We start from the raw sequence: 20,031 nt of genomic DNA on the forward strand, positions 1-20,031 counted from the left end.
AGGCCAGCTTGGGCTACAAAGTGAACTCAAGGTCAGCCTGAACTGCATAGGGAGACTCTGTCTCAAAAAGACAAAAAAAAATGATGACAGAAGGAATTCATTTTTGCTGCACACTTCTTGGAACTTACCTTGGGTATGAATTTACTTACTCAAAATAATATATTAAAAATTAAAAAGAAAATATCACCATGCTGCTATATTTTAAGTCCTCCCATAATACTGTTAAAAAGACATTGCATAGAGACACGCTACATTTTATCCACAAGCTGAAAATACCCTTTTATCTAACATCTTCCCACCCAACCATGAGATCCCTAAAGATGGCGACTTTATACTTCAATGACCATAAAATATTTAGCAGGTATACAATAAATATTTCTATTGGATAAATGAAAACCAGCTGATCTCCTTCTAAAATCTCCCTCATCTAGGTTGCACTCCCACTCCACCCCACCCCAAACTACCTGCTTCCCTCTGCTATCAATTACCAACCAAACATTTTGGGGTAGCTCTAGGTTATATCAAGCAATGATGTAGGATGAAAAAATGGCATTCTTTTACTGTAAGTCTATCTACTAGAAGTCTACATTACAGTTTTCAACACTTTCCCGAAGGCTCTACTATAATATTTTTCCTAATTTGACATAGTTCCACTAATACAAAAATACTGGCCAGGTATGGTGGTGCACACCTGTGATCCCAGTACTTAGGAGGCTGAGGCAGGAGGATTGTTACATGCTCAAGGCCAGGCTGGGCTACAAAGTGAGTTCAGGGCCAGCCTGAACTGCACAGCAAACTTTGCCTCAAAAACAAACAAACAAACAATGCTAGTGAAGAGAATACCAAATATATAATGAAATCTGTCCAACCTTAGGAATTAAGAATAGTCTTGTCACAAACCCACATAATTAGCTTTTTTTTTTTTTTTTTGGTCTTTTTGAGACAGGGTCTCACTGTGCAGTTCAGGCCGGCCTTGAGCTCACTTTGTACCCCAGACTGGTCTCGAACTCACAACAATCCTTCTACCTCAGCCTCCAAAGTGCTGGGATTACAGGCATGCACAACCACGCCCAGCTAAGCCCACAAAATTAGAATTCTGATTCCTTTCAGGTTGGTATAATAGAAAACAGAAACTGGAATCAGAAAAGCAAGAGTTCAAATTCTACCTCAAAAACTAACCGAGTCATGACCTTGACTAAAATTACATATGTCTCTGTGATTAACAGCTCAAAAGGCTTCTAGATAGCACTTGAGAGTCACTGAGGCAGAAGGATTCCAAGTTTGAGGCCAGCCTGGGCTACACAGGGAGTTTAACTCCACCCTGGATTACAGAGTGAGTGAGTGAGTGAGTGAGTGAGTGAGTGAGTGAGTGAGTGAGAGACAGACAGACAGAGATAGACAGAGACAGCACTTGAGGGAAAGGAAGGGAAGGGGAAGGGACAGAAACAGAGAAGGGTGGGGGACAGAGGGAGAGGGGCTGAGGGAGGAAAAAGGAGAAATTTATACTTCTAGGAAAAAAGTGTGTGTGTGTGTGTGTGTGTGTGTGTGTGTATGTGTCTGTGTAAAACATCTGTTTGTATCACCCTTTAGAGAACAAGCCAAATATTTTACTTGCATTAGCTGTTTTCCCAAATCTTTCTTTCTCAGCTAGTACATGTCAAGTAAGAATGAGAGAAAGTTGCCAGGTGAGGTGGCCCGTGCCTGTAATCCCAGTACTCAGGAGATTGAGGCAGGAGAATCACTGAGTTCCAGACTAGCCTGAATTTATAGTGAGTTCAAGGCCAGCCTGAACAACAATGACACCATCTCAAAAAAGTAAACAAACAAAAAAGAGCCAGGTGTGGTGGCAAGCCTGTAATCCCAGGATCAAGAGGGTGAGGCAGGAGGATTGATCACCTGGAGTTTAAACCCAGCCTGGGGGGCTGGGGATTTAGCTTAGCAGCACAGCACCTGCCTGGCAAGCCCAAGGTCGTTAGTTCGATTCCCATTACGGGAGCTGGGGGGCGGGAATCATACCCCCCCCCCCCAAAAAAAAAACAAAAAAAAAAAAAACAACGAAAACCCAAAAAATCTACATCACAGCTGGTTAATCCAAGGGCTCAACACTCTACCATGTGCCTAATTTCTTTGGGGCTGGGGATTTAGCTCAGCAGCACAGCGCCTGCCTGGCAAGCGCAACACTGTGAGTTCGATTCCTAGTACCAGAAAAAAACAAACCAAAAAAAATAAATAAATAAACCCAGCCTGGGCTACATAGTGAGTTCAAGGCTGCTCTGAACTAGATGGCCTGTCTCAAAACCAAAAACAAAACAAATAAAAAACAAACAAAAAACCAAAGGGAAGAAAAAAATGAGAAAGTTTCAATCAGATTAAATTAAAATATGTATAACAACAGTTTGTTCTCTAACAGTGGTGTTTGAAAATGGGAGGAAAGGCAGCTTTATTATGATTCCAAGCTCTTCCAAATCCAAAACCTGGACGCCCTTGTTCCATTCCTAATCTCTAGGCTCATGAAACATCTAGGCTGCCAGTCAGGTCCAATTGCTTGGGAACCCTAGTGTTCAAAGAAGTGTTAAGTATCAAGGGAAAAAAAAAAAAGTATCAAGGCAACTGCTTTCAGCAGACCTCAGAAATGTCTGGTCTGCCTGTAGTACTACTAAGTATAGAGATTTATATGAACAGCTTCATTGCTTATACCTGATGACTATGCCTACTAGTACATACTATGCACATACATAATAATTCAACCACGTAACTACCCTTTCTTTCCTTCTTTTTGGTTTTTTGAGACAGGGTCTTGCTATATACAGTTTAGGCTGCTGGCCTTGAACATGCAGAAATCCTCCTGGGACTAAGGGCATGTACAACCACGATGCCTGCTCACCACCAGTTTTTTCATTTTTGGATATGGGATCTCACTATGTAGCCCAGGGTGGCCTCCAACTTTATTTTCGTTTTGTTTTGTTTTTTACGGCCTCCAGCTTTGGATCCTCCTGCCCTCAGCCTCCCAAATTCTGGGACTATAGGCATGCCACCAAAATGTTCTACAAATTGGTTGTAACCAAAGCTCTTCATGCATGACTCAGATGTTGGTTTAACATGCAGCTAAAATGTTTATTCTGGGATTTTAAAAAAATTATTCCAAAAAAAATTTTTAAAAATTCTAAACAGTAATAGCCAAAAAAAAGAAAAAAAAAATATTCCAACTAAAATTTCCTTACTATTCTTCTATTCATTTGTACTCTCATCTCAAATTCCAAGTTAAACCTCTGGTCTTCAATGAAAGCTCCTGAAACTACTTAATCTCATACTAGTTTTATGTGTGTGCGTGTGTTTTTTCCTTGTTTTTGTTTTTGGGTTTGTTTCTGGCACAAGGGATTAAACTCAGGGCCTTTGCACTGAATTACATCTCCAATAAGTTTGTTCATTTTAGCCAGGCATGGCGGCACACATCTGTGATCCCAGCACTTGGGAGGCTGAGGCAGGAAGATCGTCGCAAGTTCAAGACCAACCTGTGGTACAAAATGACCTCGAGGTCAGCCTGAACTGCATAGCAAGACCCTGTCTAAAAAGACCAAAAAATTTGTTCATTTTAAAATTTTGAGATAGGGTCCTGCCAAATCACCCAGGCTGGGCTCAAATTTGTGATCCTCCTGCATCAGCCTCCCCAAATGCTGGTGCTCTTATGTTTAATGTTAACATTTTATACATTAGTTTTTCCTTGGTTAGATTGTAAACTCTATGAAAACATAGTAATCTTTTATTTATTTTCCCGCTCCCATAGTGCTAACTTGGGCTAGCTAAACTTGCCTTTCAATATGTACAAAGTGTAATCAAAAAATATGAAGCCAGTTGTGGTGCAGCATGCCTGTAACCCCAGCACTCAGGAGGCTGGCTGAGCCAGGAGGATTGTTGCAAGTTTGAGGCCAGCCTAGGCTACATAGTGAGTTCAAGGCCAGTCTGAACTACACAGAGAGTCCCTGTCTCAAAAAACAAAATATGCTGCTGCCAAGCTCTATCCAACAGAAAGGCAAAGACCATCAATGCCAAGAGGCTGAGTGCTGAACCTTAGTAACAGCACATGACATGTTTCAGCATGTTCGGTACAGTCAGTCAGTAAGTGCTATGGCTGACAGAAGATGTGTTTTAAAGTATGCTGTAGCTTCCGGCCGGCTTGATTCCTGCCTTGTAGGCGCCCGGAAGGAGGGGCCCAGGTGCACGGGGGGCCACAGGCAGGGAGCGCCAGTCTTCCGGCTGGCTCGCTCACTGCCTCATAGGCCCCTGGAAGGAGGGCCCCCAGTGAAGGGGGAGCCACGCAGCAGTGAACGCTGTTGGGCGTCGGCCCTTAGGCCAGCTGCCGCCGCTCAATTGAGAACTACCATGACACAGAGAAACAATGACACAATTGGCCCACCATGCACCAGCTGCAGATGCCCCCCCATGGACATGTGTTAATCATTCAAACATGGAGAAACCCCTGGGAATATATGCCATACAACGGGCCACTCTTGTTCCTGCCATTGAGAACCAGAAAGGTCCCGAGTCAGTGGAGGAGCAGCTGCTGAACAAGGACTCGGAGAACATGAGAATGCAGACTAAGCCCGAGGAGTAAGAAGTCCTGTGGATGGGGCTGGGGATTTAGCTCAGCGGCAAAGCGCCTGCCTGGCAAGCGCAAGGTCGTGAGTTCGGTTCCCGTTACCGGAGAAAAACCAAAAAAAAAGAAGTCCTGTGGACTGGAGTCATGAGAGCTGCTCGGAAGCTGTAAACCAGGAGGACCTTGCACAATACCTGCAGAGACTCCCTGGAAGCCATTCTTCCCCTGACAGTACAGGCTGTGGTGCAGCTCCAGAGAAGTCTGCAGCAGGATTCCTGCTGCCTGTGCTGACAGTTGGGGAGAGGACACTAACCGGTTGTGGGGTCCCAATGCGATGGGAGGCTGGAGAGAAAACGCTACAAAAAATGGCTTTCGCCCCAGATGCCTCACTTGATTTTTGACAACCCTTAGGCTGTAACTACTTGTTAGATCCTTCTTGCGTATCTCTGTCTTCCTGAGAAACCACTTTGAAGATACCACCATGTATTACAGCAGCCATTGATATTTTCCTACTAATCTATCCATAACTCTGTAATGTTTGTATTGTTCCTATCCTATTTCATAAATGAATGCATGTTTATTATTATGTGTTTCCTACAACAACCATTGAGAATAATTAATGATCATTCAATAGGTCACTCATGTATAGCTCTATTTATTTTCTTTAGAAGCCACTTTGAAGATACCAAAGTATAGTACAACTACTGATAATCTCCTACCTCTTTTGTCTCTAATTCACTATTATTTGTCTATTTGTTTTCCTGAGAAACTATCTTGTAGATAACAATATGTAAAACAATAACCATTGATAATTTCCTACCACTTTGTCTGCAGTTTGGTAAGCCCCCCCTATTATTATGTTATCCTTCTTTTACTCTTTAAAATAAAATAAAATAAAAAATAAAGTATGCTGTAAATCATGGACCAAAATCAATACACTATCATAAAATTTTGTTTTGAGATCATGCCACTTCAGATTTCAGCTTTTAAAGAAATGTCACTGCAGAAAATGAAATTTGGATCTATGGTTATGATCCTAAGGCCAAGGTTCAGAATTCTCAATGGAAATCAACCAGTTCTCCTTGTGCAAAAATGAAAATAAAAAAATAAACTATGTCAATCAAGATCCAAGATCAAAGTGATGTGGTTTTTTGGACCCTGAAAAAACAGTGAGAGCTGGGTTTATTCCCAGGAAGACTATGGTGAACTCTGAATATTATAAGGGTTTATTAGAGGGATTAACAAATAATGTGCATAGAAAACAGCTTGAGAAATGCGCAAATGTTTTCATCCTTCATTATGACAACACTCATGTCACACACTGTGCTTCTAGTACAGTAATTTCTGTCCAAAATATACTCCTCGTCCACCTTATTTACATTATTCTGGCTCTTTCCCAAAGTCAATAGGACCGTGAAAGGTAAACATTTTGAATAGACACAGGAGGTCCTCAAACTAGCGATGATCCTCCTGCCTCAGCCTCCTGAATGCTGGGATTACAAGTGTGTGCCATCATGCCTACCTTTTTCTTTTCTTTTTTTTTGGTTTTTCTCCGGTACCAGGAACTGAACTCACGACCTTGCGCTTGCCAGGCAGGCGCTTTGCCGCTGAGCTAAATCCCCATCCCCATGCCTAGCTTTAAAGCTTTTATAACAATATCAGCTAACCAGTTTTCATAGGCCCTCTACCCTCCCTTTTTCTCTCCGTCTATCTAGTAACAACACATATGCATACTGACTACCAAACATGCTGAAATACATCACACACTGTTACTGGGGTTCAGCACTCAGACTCTTGCACTGAAGATCTTTGCCTTTCTGTCAGACAGTGCAAGCTCAAGGCCAGCTTAGGCTACACAGTAAGTTCAAGGCCAGTCTCAACACACACACACACATACACACACACATACACAACTTAAAAGAAACAGTGTGGCCTGTTGCACTAGATGCCAAATTCAGCTTTGGATTGTGATGAAATTTCCACTTGTTTTCAGGGAAATGAGAAAAATAAGGACATACTTCATTATCCTAAAGAAAAATATATCCAAATTAAAGACTTTTCTTTATTATCTTCTTCCTACTTTTCTAGTTATTAGAATATCTTCATGGAATGATGGTAATACTTTTATTTTAATATTGAAAGAATTTAATGTGTAAACAAATACAAAAGAAAAAATTACAGCAACCAGTTTTGTTTAACAATTTTAAAGATGCTTCACCAATAAATACTTTTCCATATATAAAGAAACTATCACTGCAAAATATTGTTTAGTTTCCTATGTAGTAACTTTACAGCATCAAATCTTAAGCCAGAAAAATAAGGTTTAGTTTATGCTAGTAAATAAAACTACCTGCAGGTTCTTTCCTCGCAATTTGTATATTTAAAATTATAACAAGATCTTCCAAAAGGAGAAAAGAATACACCTAGCTGAGGCCTCTGAGGGTTAATCATTGCCCAAGGGGACTGCCCTACAATATGCAAGACTATTCCAGTGAAAGTGGCTTCAAACATAGGGAAAGAACGAACTTATCTTCAGTGTATGTGCTTGATTCAAGTAGTTATCGACAGACCTGTAATAAAGCAAGAAAACAGTGTGGATCTGGGCATGGTGGTGGTACATGCCTGTAATCCCAGCACTCCGGAGGCTGAGGCAGGAGGATTGCTGTGAGTTTGAGGCCAGCCTGGGCTACAAAGTGACTTCAAGGCCAGCCTGAACTGCATAGAGAAACCATCTCAAAAAAGACAACCATCTCAAAAAAAAAAAAAAAAAAAAAAAAAAAAACCCTGTGGAGATAAGATTCCTATGAACTAAACAGTAGTACTTGACTGTGATACCAAATCGGCCATAAGAATAAAACTTCAGGAGGCTTGGGGATATAGCTCAGTGGCATAAGTGCCTGCCTGGCAAGCACAAAGTCATGAGTTCGATCCCCGGTACCACACAGAAAAAAAAAAAAAAAGGAGAAGAATAAAACTTCATTATCATTCCCAAATGACAACTCTGCCATTATTACTGAAAACTTTCATGTGAAGTTTTTATTCTTAGTATATTGCAGCTTGAAGACTTTATTTCAGTTTAGAGCCTTGAAGTCTGATAAAATTCTTTAAACAAGGAGTCATATATAACGAATATAGCACTAAACTAATAAGATGAAGCTCCGACCCATCTAGAACTATTTGAGGAAATATTGCTATTGAAAGTGATCTTTTTCCTGAGACAATCATATTGCAAAATCACAAAACAAATTTTCTCCAATTTTCCCTACAACTAACAAGATGGGAAATCTGATTAAAATAATATATTTTATGAGGAAAACATGTTTCTTAAAACTGTTTTCAGTTACAGCTATGACTGACTAGAAGAACCAAATTTAAGACCTGTTCATTTCTATAAGCAAAGAGAATGTACATAAGGTGAAATTCTGGTGAGTGTTTAAAAACTTTTACAGGAAACTTTCTAAGTGGAGAAACTAAGGCACAGAAACCTAACCATGTTCAGTCTCAAGGTGGAATTTAATACTATAGGTAGAAATAGAATTTAGTGCTCTAGTGCTCAGGCAGATGGTGATATCTTCCCAAAGAGAAAAATATGTTTATTTTAGTATGTAATATTAGTAAGTTGTTTTTGAAATATATAATATGAATTTTTTTGAAAATCTTTGGCATTTTCAGTTCTATTGAAGGCTGAGGTTTCTAGGTATTTTCTCCCCAAAATATGAAATGGAAGGGGAGCTAGCTTTTAAATTAAATAAAGGATTAATCTTAATTTCAAAATGACCTGAGTTCACTCTGTGTTATATAACCAACTGTACAGCGCATGAGGCCTGTGAACCAACACAGGCCCCTGCCCTTCACCAAGTTCATACTGTGAAACTGATATAACTGAATTTAGTCCACACTGCTATAAAGTACAACAGTAAACAAGATGTCACAGTCTTACTTTTCATAAACTTAACTATTTGAAGATGTCAAACTTATTACAGCAAGATCACATATACTGCATGGTTTGAAGTAGCCCCAAATCAAAGTATTACATTCATCCAACATGAAAACTCTTCATAATGAGATGTAGACTGTGAAATTTACATAGCTCACGTGGACATCTTTCCCTGTGTGAATATTTGTGATCACAAAACTTTTCATCTCTTAAGTTTGCATTTGTTAGAGGTCAGATAAGTTTCTGTAGTCATAATGTAGTAGTATAGTACATTCCATGTAAAAGCAAAAAAGTAATTTTCAAGTCTGATTTTAAAGTTCTCTATGTGCTGTATTGTCAACTTTTGTACATTATAGAAAGCCAATGTGAGTCATAATAATCTTTAGAAAAGATCAGCAGTTAAAGAAAAATGATTTGTTGAAGTATGGATCTATCGGTTAAGAGATGCAAAAGCTTGAGGCACATTCAAATACAAGTTTTTCACAACTCTACTAGCAGACATAAGAGGGATGGCAGAGATACTTAAGAGGAAAGTCAGAACAGAGACTAGTTTATAAGGTAACTAATGTATAAACTCAAAGTAGTTTTACATATTTTGGTACCAAGTATTTGTCTAGCAAAACAGACAAAATAGGTACTCATTCCTTATCAGTAACAAAACAAATCCAGTTTGTCCAAGTACTCAGAAGGCGAATTATAAAACCTGTTCTGAGAAATTTCATGGCTAATAGGTTGCTTCATCCATGTTGTCATCGCTGTCAGCACCAAAATCATCTCCGTCTTCAAAGTATGAGTTGATGTCTTTTTCCTCTTCTTCACTGTAGTCTTCCTGTTCTGCATCATCATCATCGTTGTCATCATCACTTTCTCTACTTTTTTCTTTGCTTCCTTCTTCCTCTTCATTTTTCTCATCTGATTTTTTGCCATCATCCCTCTTTTCCAATTCCTCAATTATTTCAACACATCTGCAGTATTAATGAGTGAAGAGACTGTCTGCACCTTGTGCATTTTTGGATTTTGGGTCTGCTTTTCTCCATTTTTTCCTCGGCATCATCTTGGGAGTCTTATCCAATCTGGTATCGACTCTTCTTTGTACACCTGCACGTATTTTTTACTGTACCTTTCAATATCTGGTTTTTCCTCAGCTTTTTTAATAAAATAAGGTTTTCATTGTTTCTCTCAATCCCTGTTGCAAGGCCAGCATGTAATCTTCACTTTCTCCTGTTTTCAGTGGCATTGGCTTATCCTCTCTATCCTAAGGAAACATGACATCAGGTAACTTTTCACCTTTGCCAAACCCAACAGCCTCAATATTAAAGGTACAGCCGGGGGGTGGGGGGGGGTGGCACACGCCTGTAATCTCAGGACTCAGGAGGCTGAAACAGGAGGATCACTGCAAATTCGAGACCAGCCTGGGCTACAAAGTAAGCTCAAAGCCAGCCTGAACTGCACAGTGAGACCTTGTCTCAAAAAGACAAAAAATTTTAAAAAATTAAAAAATTAAAAAAAATATTAAAGGTATAGGCAGCACATCTTCTTCCTTTATTCCCAGCCATTAAAACTAGTTACACCAGAAGAACAGGCAAATGCTGCTTACTAGGTCTCAAGGCTTGGGCAAAAGCTGTGCAACGCAGGCGCTGGCCAGGCAGCCAGGAGTGCGAGCAATGGGGCTCCAGGTGGCGGGTTGCACCTTGAAGACAGGCACCGATAGTAACAATTTTAATGTCTTCAATTTGCAATATAAATCCTATTAGCATCCTCAGTTTTTATTTGTTTGCTTGTGGTTTTGTTTTTGTTTTTGAATACTAGGATCCCAAGCATGTCCCCCCATAGCAGGTACAGTTGTCTGTGTTTTCAAGAGTAGATGCGGGTTAGACATTTCTGGCAAGCACACCACACTGGAAACACTATATAGTGCCCACTACATTACAGCAAGAGACAGATCTTTTTTTTTTTTGGTTTTTCTCCGGTACTGGGAACCGAACTCACGACCTTGCGCTTGCCAAGCAGGCACTTTTGCCGCTGAGCTAAATCCCCAGCCCCGAGACAAATCATATTCAAGCTATTTCTCTACTGCTGAAGCCATGTTCCACGAGCCTAGTGTTTTCTTTTTTCCACTCTGCAGCACGACATCTTCTTTAATGTATTTCTTAGCTATACTGTGCTTTCTTCATAGGAAGAGTATGTAGACTACTGGTTCAATACGGTTAGTCTTTACAGAACTATGCAGAATTTCTCCTGGCTTTCCCTTCATCCCCATGCTGAGGATTAAATCCAAGGCCTTCACACTGAGCTAGAGCCACAGTCTTGATTTTCAAATTCTGAGATAGCCGGGTATGGTGGCGCATGCCTGTAATCTTAGCATTCGGGAGGCTGAGGCAGGAGGACCTTTGAGTTCGAGACCAGCCTGGGCTATAAAGTGAGCTCAAGACCAACTTGAACTGCATAGTGAGACCCTGTCTCAAAAAGCCAAAAAAAAAAAAAAAAAAACCACAAAAAACACAAAAAAAAACCCAAAAAACAAATTCTGAGATAGGTTCTTGCTAAATTCCCAGGCTGGGCTTGAACTTCAGATCTTTTTACCTCAGGTTGCCATAGTGCTGGATTACATTACAGGTGTATGTCAACATGCCTGGCTATTAACTAATCCTGACATAAATTTATCTTTCTGTTGTTGTTATTGTTTGTTTGTGTTTTGAGACAGGGCCTTACTCTATTCGAGGCTGGACTTGAACTCACTGTGAACTCCCAGACTGCCTTGGAACTCAAAACAATCCTCCTGTCTCAGCCTCTGGAGTACTGGGATTACAGGCATGTGCCACCACACCCAGTTTTGAAGAATCATATTTCAACTTTGCTAATCTTTATTATTTGTCCTTTGTGTTTAATTCTTTATATTTAAATACATATATACATATACATTAATTCTTTCCTCTTTATTTTTATCTCTTCCTTTCTTCAATCTTCCTTGGGTTTATTCTGTTGGTGTTTGTCTACCTTTTTACAAGTGTGCTTAGCTCTTTAATTTTCAGACTCTTGCATTTCAAAGCCCATATGCTTTACCGTATCCTAGCCCAGACATCGGCTACTAATTCAAGACTCATGCATCTACCTCTACCTATCCACCTGACTCAAATCAAACTCTTGATTTTCCAAAAACCTTGTTCCTTTGAAGCCTTTGCCATTTAGTTAATGACACGTACATTCTCCGATCACTCAGGCCTCAATTTGGAATTATCTTTGATTCCTCTCTTGTTCTGTACTCTAGATCAATCTGTCAGCCATCTGCTCTATCTTCAAAATACATCCAGAGCCAAGTGTCGTGGCGCACGCCTGTAATCCCGGCATTGAGGAGGCTGAGGCAGGAGGATCTCCATGAGTTTGAGGCCAGCCTGGGTTACATAAGCGAGTTCAGGGCCAGCCTGCACTACACGGCAAGACCCTGTCTCAAAATAAAATTTTAAAAAACCCAGAAACTGTGCTTGCTTCAGCAGAACATATACTAAAACTGGAATAATACTGAAAAGATCAGCATTGTCTGAGCTGGGGATATAGCTCAGCAGCACCATTTGATTCGTTTGATTCTACCCAACAAGCTCGTTTGATTCCCGGTACCAAAAAAAAAAAGCATTACTCACAGCCTCCATGCAACGGTGACACACAAATTCTAGAAATATTCATACATACACATATATATATTTAAATATAAATGCACATATACATCTCCAGAACCAATTCATTTCTCATCACTACTATTTTTGTCACATCTCTCTAAGCCACCATTGTCTCTCATCTATTACATATTCTTATAATAGGTACAGGGCTTGGGGGTGTGGTTCAGTGACAGATCACATGTTTAACCAGTGTGAGGCCTCAGGTTTGGTCCCTAGGACCACACACAAAAACATAATAAAACAACAAAACAACTCTGCAAGAATTACTCCTCTCTGTGTAAAAGGTAAAAGACCTTAAGTCAGGCGTGGTGGTGCATGCCCATAATCCCAGCATTTGGGAGGCTGGGGCAAGAGGATGGCTGGGGAGTTGAGGCCAGCCTGAGCTGCAAAATGAGTTTCCTCTCAATATCTACCTAATTAACTTGCAGTATTTTCAGGACTGCACTCAGCTCTTACTTCTCACTAAAGCCCATTTTAACTGTTTCTTTTAATGCATTGTAATTTTGTGTCTTTTACCTGAAATCCTTGGAACCAGAAGAGTTTCAGATTTCAAAGCATTCTGAATTTTCAGATTAGGAATACTCAACCTGTACTATACTCTGTCTACCAAATCCATTCCCACCATGAACTCCAATGTGCTTCACCTTACTTTTTTAAACTCTTTCCCCTGAAACTTTTTCATCTTTTATCACACTAGATTATCAACCTTTTCACTGTTTACTGTCTGTCCCACTTCCTTATCAAATGTTAGCCCAACAATGTCTGAAATCTTAGTGTATTCATGGATGGATACTAAGTGGCACATGCTAGGTACTCAATAAAATAACACTGGTTTTGGTGTGTAGTATTGTTATTGTTCAGTGCTATGTATTTTGATATTTCAATTTCTTCTTTGGTCCATGAGTTCTTTGCAAATGCGTATTTTAATTTTCCAAGTAGAATTTTTTGGTTTTGCTATTAACTTCTAAGTTCTGACTTCTAAGTACTATAGTTAAATGATATGGATCTGAAGCACATGTGGTAACACACCTGTAATCCCAGCACTCGGAGGCTAATGCAAGAAAATCACAAGTTTGAGCCCAGCCCGGGAAACTCGGTAACTTAGCAGGACTCTGTCTCGAAATTTAAAAATTTTAAACAGGGCTGGGGAATGTAGCTCTGTGCAAAAGCACTGGGTTCAATCTTCAGAATCCAACCTTCCAAAAAAAACCTAACATGGAGCTGTATGATACAGAATATTTCGAACTATTTGAATCTTTTTTTTTTTTTGGTGATAGGGTCTCACTATGTAGTCCAAGGTGGCCTTGAGCTCACTGATGTAGCTGAGACTGGCCTCAAACTCATGGAGATCCTCCTGCCTCAGTCTCCAGAGTGCTAGGATTACAGGTGTGTATCATCATGCTTGGCATAAATCTTGCATTAGTAGACAGCATACATTATTAATTGGTTTATATAGTCTTCATTCATGAATGCACATTTTCTAGTTTTAAAGCACAAGATTTTTGAGTCCATGAAATCAAATGTGTTATAATACACATTTTATAAACTTTTATATTTGTATCTGCTTAAACTATCAATAATTAAGAGCTAGATTTAGCCAGGCGTGGTGGCGCACGCCTGTAATCCCAGCACTCAGAAGGCTGAGGCAGGAGGATCACTGTGAGTTTGAGACCAGCCTGGGCTAAAAAGTGAGCTCAAGACCAGCCTGAACTGCATAGCGAGACCCTGTCTCAAAAAGACAAAAAAAAAAAAAAAAGCTAGATTTAATTCTCCCACTAGGATAATGGAGCTGCAAATTCTCCTTTAAGTATACCAGCAAGTATAGTGGCTTATACCTGTAATCCCAGCTACTTTGGAGACTGAGCAGGAGGACTACAAGTTCAAGGCCAGCTTAAGCAATTTGGCAAGACCCTATCTCAAAATAGTAAGTAAAAGGGCTTAGGTGGCTCAGTGCAAAGGCCCTGGTTTTGTCAGTACTGGGAGGAAAAAAGCATATACAAGAAGGGTGAAGTGCACATCTATAATCCCAGCTCTTGGGAGGCCATGAGACAAGGATCCCAAATTAGAGGCCAGCTTGGGCTGCACAGTGAGTTTGAACTATGCTGTGCTATGCTGCATTGCTAGCCTGTGCTATGCTGCGCTAACCTGTCTCAAAAAAAAAAAAAAGCACACAATGTTTGCTTTCTCTATTATTGCCCTTATCAAGTGAATACAAATTTACAGCTACTGTATCTTCTTTTTTTTTTTTTTTGGTCTTTTTGAGACAGGGTCTCGCCATGTAGTTCAGGCTGGCCTTGAGCTCGCTTTGTAGCCCAGGCTGGTCTCAAACTCACAACGATCCTCCTGCCTCAGCCTCTTGATGCTGGGATTACAGGCGTGCGCCACCATGCCCAGCTGTTTTATCTTCTTATAGTGATTTGACCTTCTGTTGTTTTAAGAACCCTCTTATCTATAATAATTTTTTTGTCATAAAGTCTTATTTATCTGTTATTCCTACAGCTACCACAATGGTGTTTTTATTCCTTTTTGTTAGTAATTGCCTTCTATGTCTAAAACTTCCATTTTAAGGCCAGCCTGAACTGCATAGCGAGACCCTGTCTCAAAAAGACAAAAAACCAAAATAAAATAAAATTTCCATTTTAGACATGTATAGTTAGATTTTTAAAACTAACACCTATACTGACCATCTCTGTCTTTTTTTTTTTTTTGGTACTGGAAATTGAACTCACAACCTCGTGCTTGCTATGGAGGCGCTGTGCCAATGAGCTACATCCCTGGCCCCAGATCTGTCTTTTAATTAGATAGTGTTACTATGCTTGCATTTTATTTTGATTAATATATTCAAACATGTTTCTATCATCATCTTATGCTGTGCTTTCTATCTGGCCTGTGTTTCTCTATGCTTTATATAGTTCTCTAGTCTCTTTTCTTGCTCCTTTGGGAAATGTTGCTTTTTAATTCTCTCTCCCGTCTTCTAGTGGCCAGAGGTTACATATTCTATTTGTATTCATTTAGCAGCTACTTTTGAAGATTTGTCATGAAGATATACATAACAAAGTCTCAAATACCTTTTTCTTTCCTCTTGAGATGATCTCTTGCTAAACTATACAGGCCAAAAAAATTCCTGGTTCAAGCAATCTTCCTTTGTCTACCTCCCAAGTACTTGGTGGCTACAGGTATGTATCACTGTGACTCAGCATTTAAATTAAAAAAAATTTTGAGGGGTGGTTTTTGAGACAGGGTCTCACTATATAGATATGTAGCCGGGGCTGGCTTTGAACTCTCAGTGATCCTCCTGCTTCAACCTCCCAAGTGCTGGGATTATAGGTGTGTGTCACCATGCCCATCTAAATAATATTTTAAATACCCCTTCCTTCCTGGAAAAAAAAAAATCTTAAAATTTTTCAATTCAAATTACAGTCTTCTTTACCTACAATATGCTAGCCAGTCATTTATCTAGTTTTGGCTTTAAAAAAAAAAATTCTGCCAATTAAACATTATCATTTTTTGTTTTGCTATGCTAGGTGATTGAACCTAGAACCTTCAATTTTGTTTGTTTGTTTGTTTTCTGAGACAGGGTCTTGCTATGCAGTTCTGAGATTACAGGTACGCACCACGATGCCTATCTGGACCTTCAATATATTAAGCAAGTGCTCTACCACTAAGCTACATCCGTGGCCCTTAAATATTTTATACATGAAGTTCATTTAGATCTTCTAGGATTATTTTCCTTTTCAGGATATATGTATCTTTTTGAAGGTCATTAAGTGAAAACCTGCTGGTATCCAGTTTTACCTTCTGGAAACATCTGTATTTTGCACTTGTTCTTAAAAAATGTGTGCCTATGTGCCAAGTATGGTGGCACACTGTAATCCCAGCACTCTGGGGAGGCTGAGGTCAGAGATTGCCAAAAGTTTGAGGCCAGCCCCTGACCTAAAAACGCCAGCCTGAACTACATGACACCGTCTCTCAAAAAAAAAAAAAAAAAAATCAAATCAAAGCTATGTATCTGCTCTCTCTCACCGTCTTGTCTTCTTTTGGTTTGGTTTTCTTGAGACAGTGTTTCACTATTGTAGTCCAGGTTGGCCTTGAACTCCTGCCCTAGCCTCCCCAGTGCTGAGATGAGAGACCTACACAGCCATACCTGGCTGACTACTTTTTAAAAGCTTATCTTTGATTTTGACCTTCTCCAGTTTAACTACAAAGTGTATAGCAAGGGGCAGATGTCTTTTTATATAGCGTACTTTACATACCTTATCTTTTCTGTATTTTTATCTTTCATTAATTTTCAAATTCTCAGCCTTATCCCTCAAATACTGCCAGTTCTCCGTTCTTTCCTTCTAGGACTTTAATTACACATGTTGGGCTCCTTGTAGCCTCCCCATCAACCTTGTTCTCAGCATTACATTCCAGGAAATAATTTCACACCTTTCAACTGATGACTTTTCCCTTTCCCAATAGTCTCATCTGAGCCGGGCGTGGTGGCGCACACTGTAATCCTAGCACTCTGGAGGCTGAGGCAGGAGAATCGCTGTGAGTCTAGGCCAGCCTGGGCTCCATAGTAAGTCTGAGGCCAGCCTATATAGTCAGATCCTGTCTCAAAAAAATGAGGAAAAAATAAAAAGAACATTGTATAAAATATCTGATGTCCACCTGAATGACCCTTTCGAAACACTGCTTTCCCCTTCTGTACAACAGGATAGTAATAGCACCTCTCTGTTCAAAAGGGGTTGGTTGTCAGGACTGTGACACAGACACACAAAAGCCTTGCACAGCATCAAGTGCATAACTGCCAATGAGTACCGGCCAGTATGAAGATCGTGAACAGTACCAGCCTAATTCTCTACTAAACACTTCTCACATGTCCTACAGACACTCCAGCTTCATAATATTGCAACCTGCTCTCATCACCTCTACCTCTTCCTCCAAAATTCCCTACCACCAAGACAGATCCACAAAATGCATTTTCCAAACTTCCCTTTAAACTCCCCTTGACATCTCATTAGTCAGTTAAGTTCTGTTAATTTTTTCTTTTTTTTTTTTTTTTTGAGACAGGGTCTCCCTCTGTAGTTCTGGCTGGCCTTGAGCTCACTAAGTGGCTCAGGCTGGCCTCAAACTTGTGATGATCCTCCTGCCTCAGCCTCTCAAGTGCTGTGCCACTACGCCTAGCTAATTTCTACTTTCTAAATACCTCTTGGATCTTTCCTTCCTCTCCATCACTACCACATTTGTCATTTGGTCAGATTATTAAAATCGCATTCTAACATTTCCCCAAATATACTTTATTTTTAATAATTGTAATACCAGATTCAGATATTGCAGCTACTTTAAATAGTAAGATACAACATTTATGTTTGTGTGTGTGCATATACACTACCTGGAACTGAATCCAGCTCTTAATCCAGGAGAACACTCTACCACTAAGCCATTGAGCCACATTTGAAGCGTGTGTGTGTGTGTGTGTGTGTGTGTGTGTGTGTGTGTGTGTGTGAGAGAGAGACAGAGAGAGAGAGACAGAGAGAGAGAGACAGAGAGAGAGAGACAGAGAGAGACAGAGACAGAGAGAGAGAGACGCATACACGAAACTGGGGATTGAACCCAGGGACCTCACACTGAGCTACATTCCCAGCTCTTTTTATTTTTATTGTGAGGCAGGGTCTGATAAGCCACTATGTTGCCCAGGCTGGGCTCAAACTTAAGATCCTCCTGCCTCAGTCTCCCAGAGTGCTGAGATTACAGATGTGCACCAACATACCTGGCTATTTCTGGTCCTTCTTCATTTTTATGTTAAGAAAAGGTCTTGCTAAATTTCTCAGGTTGAGCTTCAATTTGCAACCCTGACTCATTAATGCGATTAAAGGCTTAGGTAGTTTACAAAGTACTTTGAATTATTTTATTTAATCCCACCAACAAGCAAATAAAGTGAGCGGGGCTTTTTGTTTCTTTTTTGTTTTTTGTCTTTTGGGGACAGGGTCTCGCTATGCAGTCCAGGGTGGCCTGGAGCTCACTTTGTAACCCAGGATGGCCTTGAACTCACAGTGATCCTCCTGTCGCAGCCTCCCAAGTGCTGGGATTACAGGCATGTGCCACCATACCCAGAAGGTGAGTGTATTTAAAATGCGTTAAGAGGTTAACTTGGGGCTGGGGATTTAGCTCAGCGGCACAGTGCCTGCCTGGCAAGCACAAGGTTGTGAGTTCGATTCCCGGTACCAGAAAAAAAAAAAAACAACAAAAGAAGTTAACTAGCAACTGTAATATCTATTGAGTGCAACCCTCATGTTCTCTACCAACTAACCATTCTATAAGCACAATTCTCAAGCCAGGCGTGGTGGCACACGCCTGTAATCCCAGCACTTAGGAGGCTGAGGCAGGAGGATCACTGTGAGTTCGAGGCCAGCCTGGACTACAAAGTGAGCTCAAGGCCATCCTGAACCGCATAACAAGACCCTGTCTCAAAAAGACAAAAAAAAAAAAAAAAAGAAGGTAATTCCCAAAGGGTGGTCTGGAGTTAAATTTAAGAAAAATTCATTAATTTAAGTATTTTTTTATGTTTTATGTGCTTTCCTAGGGGTAGTGGTAAACAAATAAATGGCTGGGGTGTAGCTCAGCAACATAGGGCCTGCCTGGCAAGCACAAGGTCCTGAGTCCAGTTCCCAGTACCAAAACAAAACAAAACAAAACAAATAAGGCAGTACCTTACAGTGAAAAAAGTTATGAAGAATAAGATGCTGTGATAAGAGAATGATAGGCAGCAAGAAAAGGGAGATAAGAGAATGATTCGAGAGGAGCTGTTGCAGGGTTTCCTAAGGAGGTCGGCCTCTGAAGAGATGACATTTGAGCTAGGTGTGGTAGTCTACATTTATAATCCCAGCACTCTGGGAGGCTGAGGCAGGAGGATCACAAGTCTGAGCCCGATCTGGGCAACTTAGCAAGACCCTTACCCCAAAATAATGAAAAAAAGGGGGCAGAGAGGTGGGATACAAAGGCTTTTGGTACAATTCCCAGTACCATTAGAAAAAAAGAGAAGGTATCTGACATTTAAGGTAAGACTTAAAAGACAGGGCTGGGGATTTAGCTCAGCGGCAAAAGCGCCTGCCTGGCAAGTGCAAGGTCGCGAGTTCGGTTCCCGGTACCGGAGAAAAACCAAAAAAAAAACAAAAAAGACTTAAAAGACAAAGATATCAAGGCAAGTTTTTTACATAGGTAAATTTATGTAGTTTAAGGTTTATATTTTATTGTGAAATAGCACCTTTCTACAACTTTTGGTATTAATATTAACCTTTTTAGTAAAGTAGTAATTTATAAAAATGGTTGTGTAGTTTTACACCTTCCTTTGCAAAATAACAAGCTGGCAAGCTTATGACCTCAAAAAAAAAAAAACAACAACAAAAAAAGAAAAACCCTAACTTGTTAATAAAATAAAGTATGGAAACCATTGGGTCAGCTGCAGTATTAAGATGAAAAACAAGGGGCTGGGGATTTAGCTCAGCAGCACAGCGCCTGCTTGGCAAGCGCACGGTCGTGAGTTCGATCCCTGGTACTGGAAAAAAAACAAACAAAAAAAAAGATGAAAAACCATGGATGTGTACATTGCAGAAAGTTGGTAAAGGGCATTTTGGATTTTTTGCTTTATTTTGAGACAGGGTCTTGCTATGTACTTCAGGCTGGCCTTGAATTCATTATGTGCCTAGGCTGGCCTCAAACTTGTGGCAATCCTCCTGCCTCAGCCTCCCAAGGGCGGGGGTTGCAGGTGTGCAACCCTTATGAAGTAAAGGTTCTTAAATCTTTTAGTTTCATGATCTCTTTTTTTTTTTTTTTTTTTTTTT

General features: G+C 40.2%; 1 protein-coding gene and 1 pseudogene across 3 annotated transcripts in view; both read right to left on the minus strand.

Moving 5' to 3' along the window:
• The window catches only part of Rprd2 (regulation of nuclear pre-mRNA domain containing 2), a gene marked incomplete in the record, with an annotated part of 98,920 nt that overhangs the window by 54,601 nt on the left and 24,288 nt on the right, over positions 1 to 20,031 (minus strand).
• LOC102013402 lies at positions 7,387 to 9,861 on the minus strand (annotated as a pseudogene).

Source organism: Chinchilla lanigera, unplaced genomic scaffold (genome assembly GCF_000276665.1).
Source record: "Chinchilla lanigera isolate Chin_1 unplaced genomic scaffold, ChiLan1.0 scaffold00012, whole genome shotgun sequence".
Lineage (NCBI taxonomy): Eukaryota > Metazoa > Chordata > Mammalia > Rodentia > Chinchillidae > Chinchilla > Chinchilla lanigera.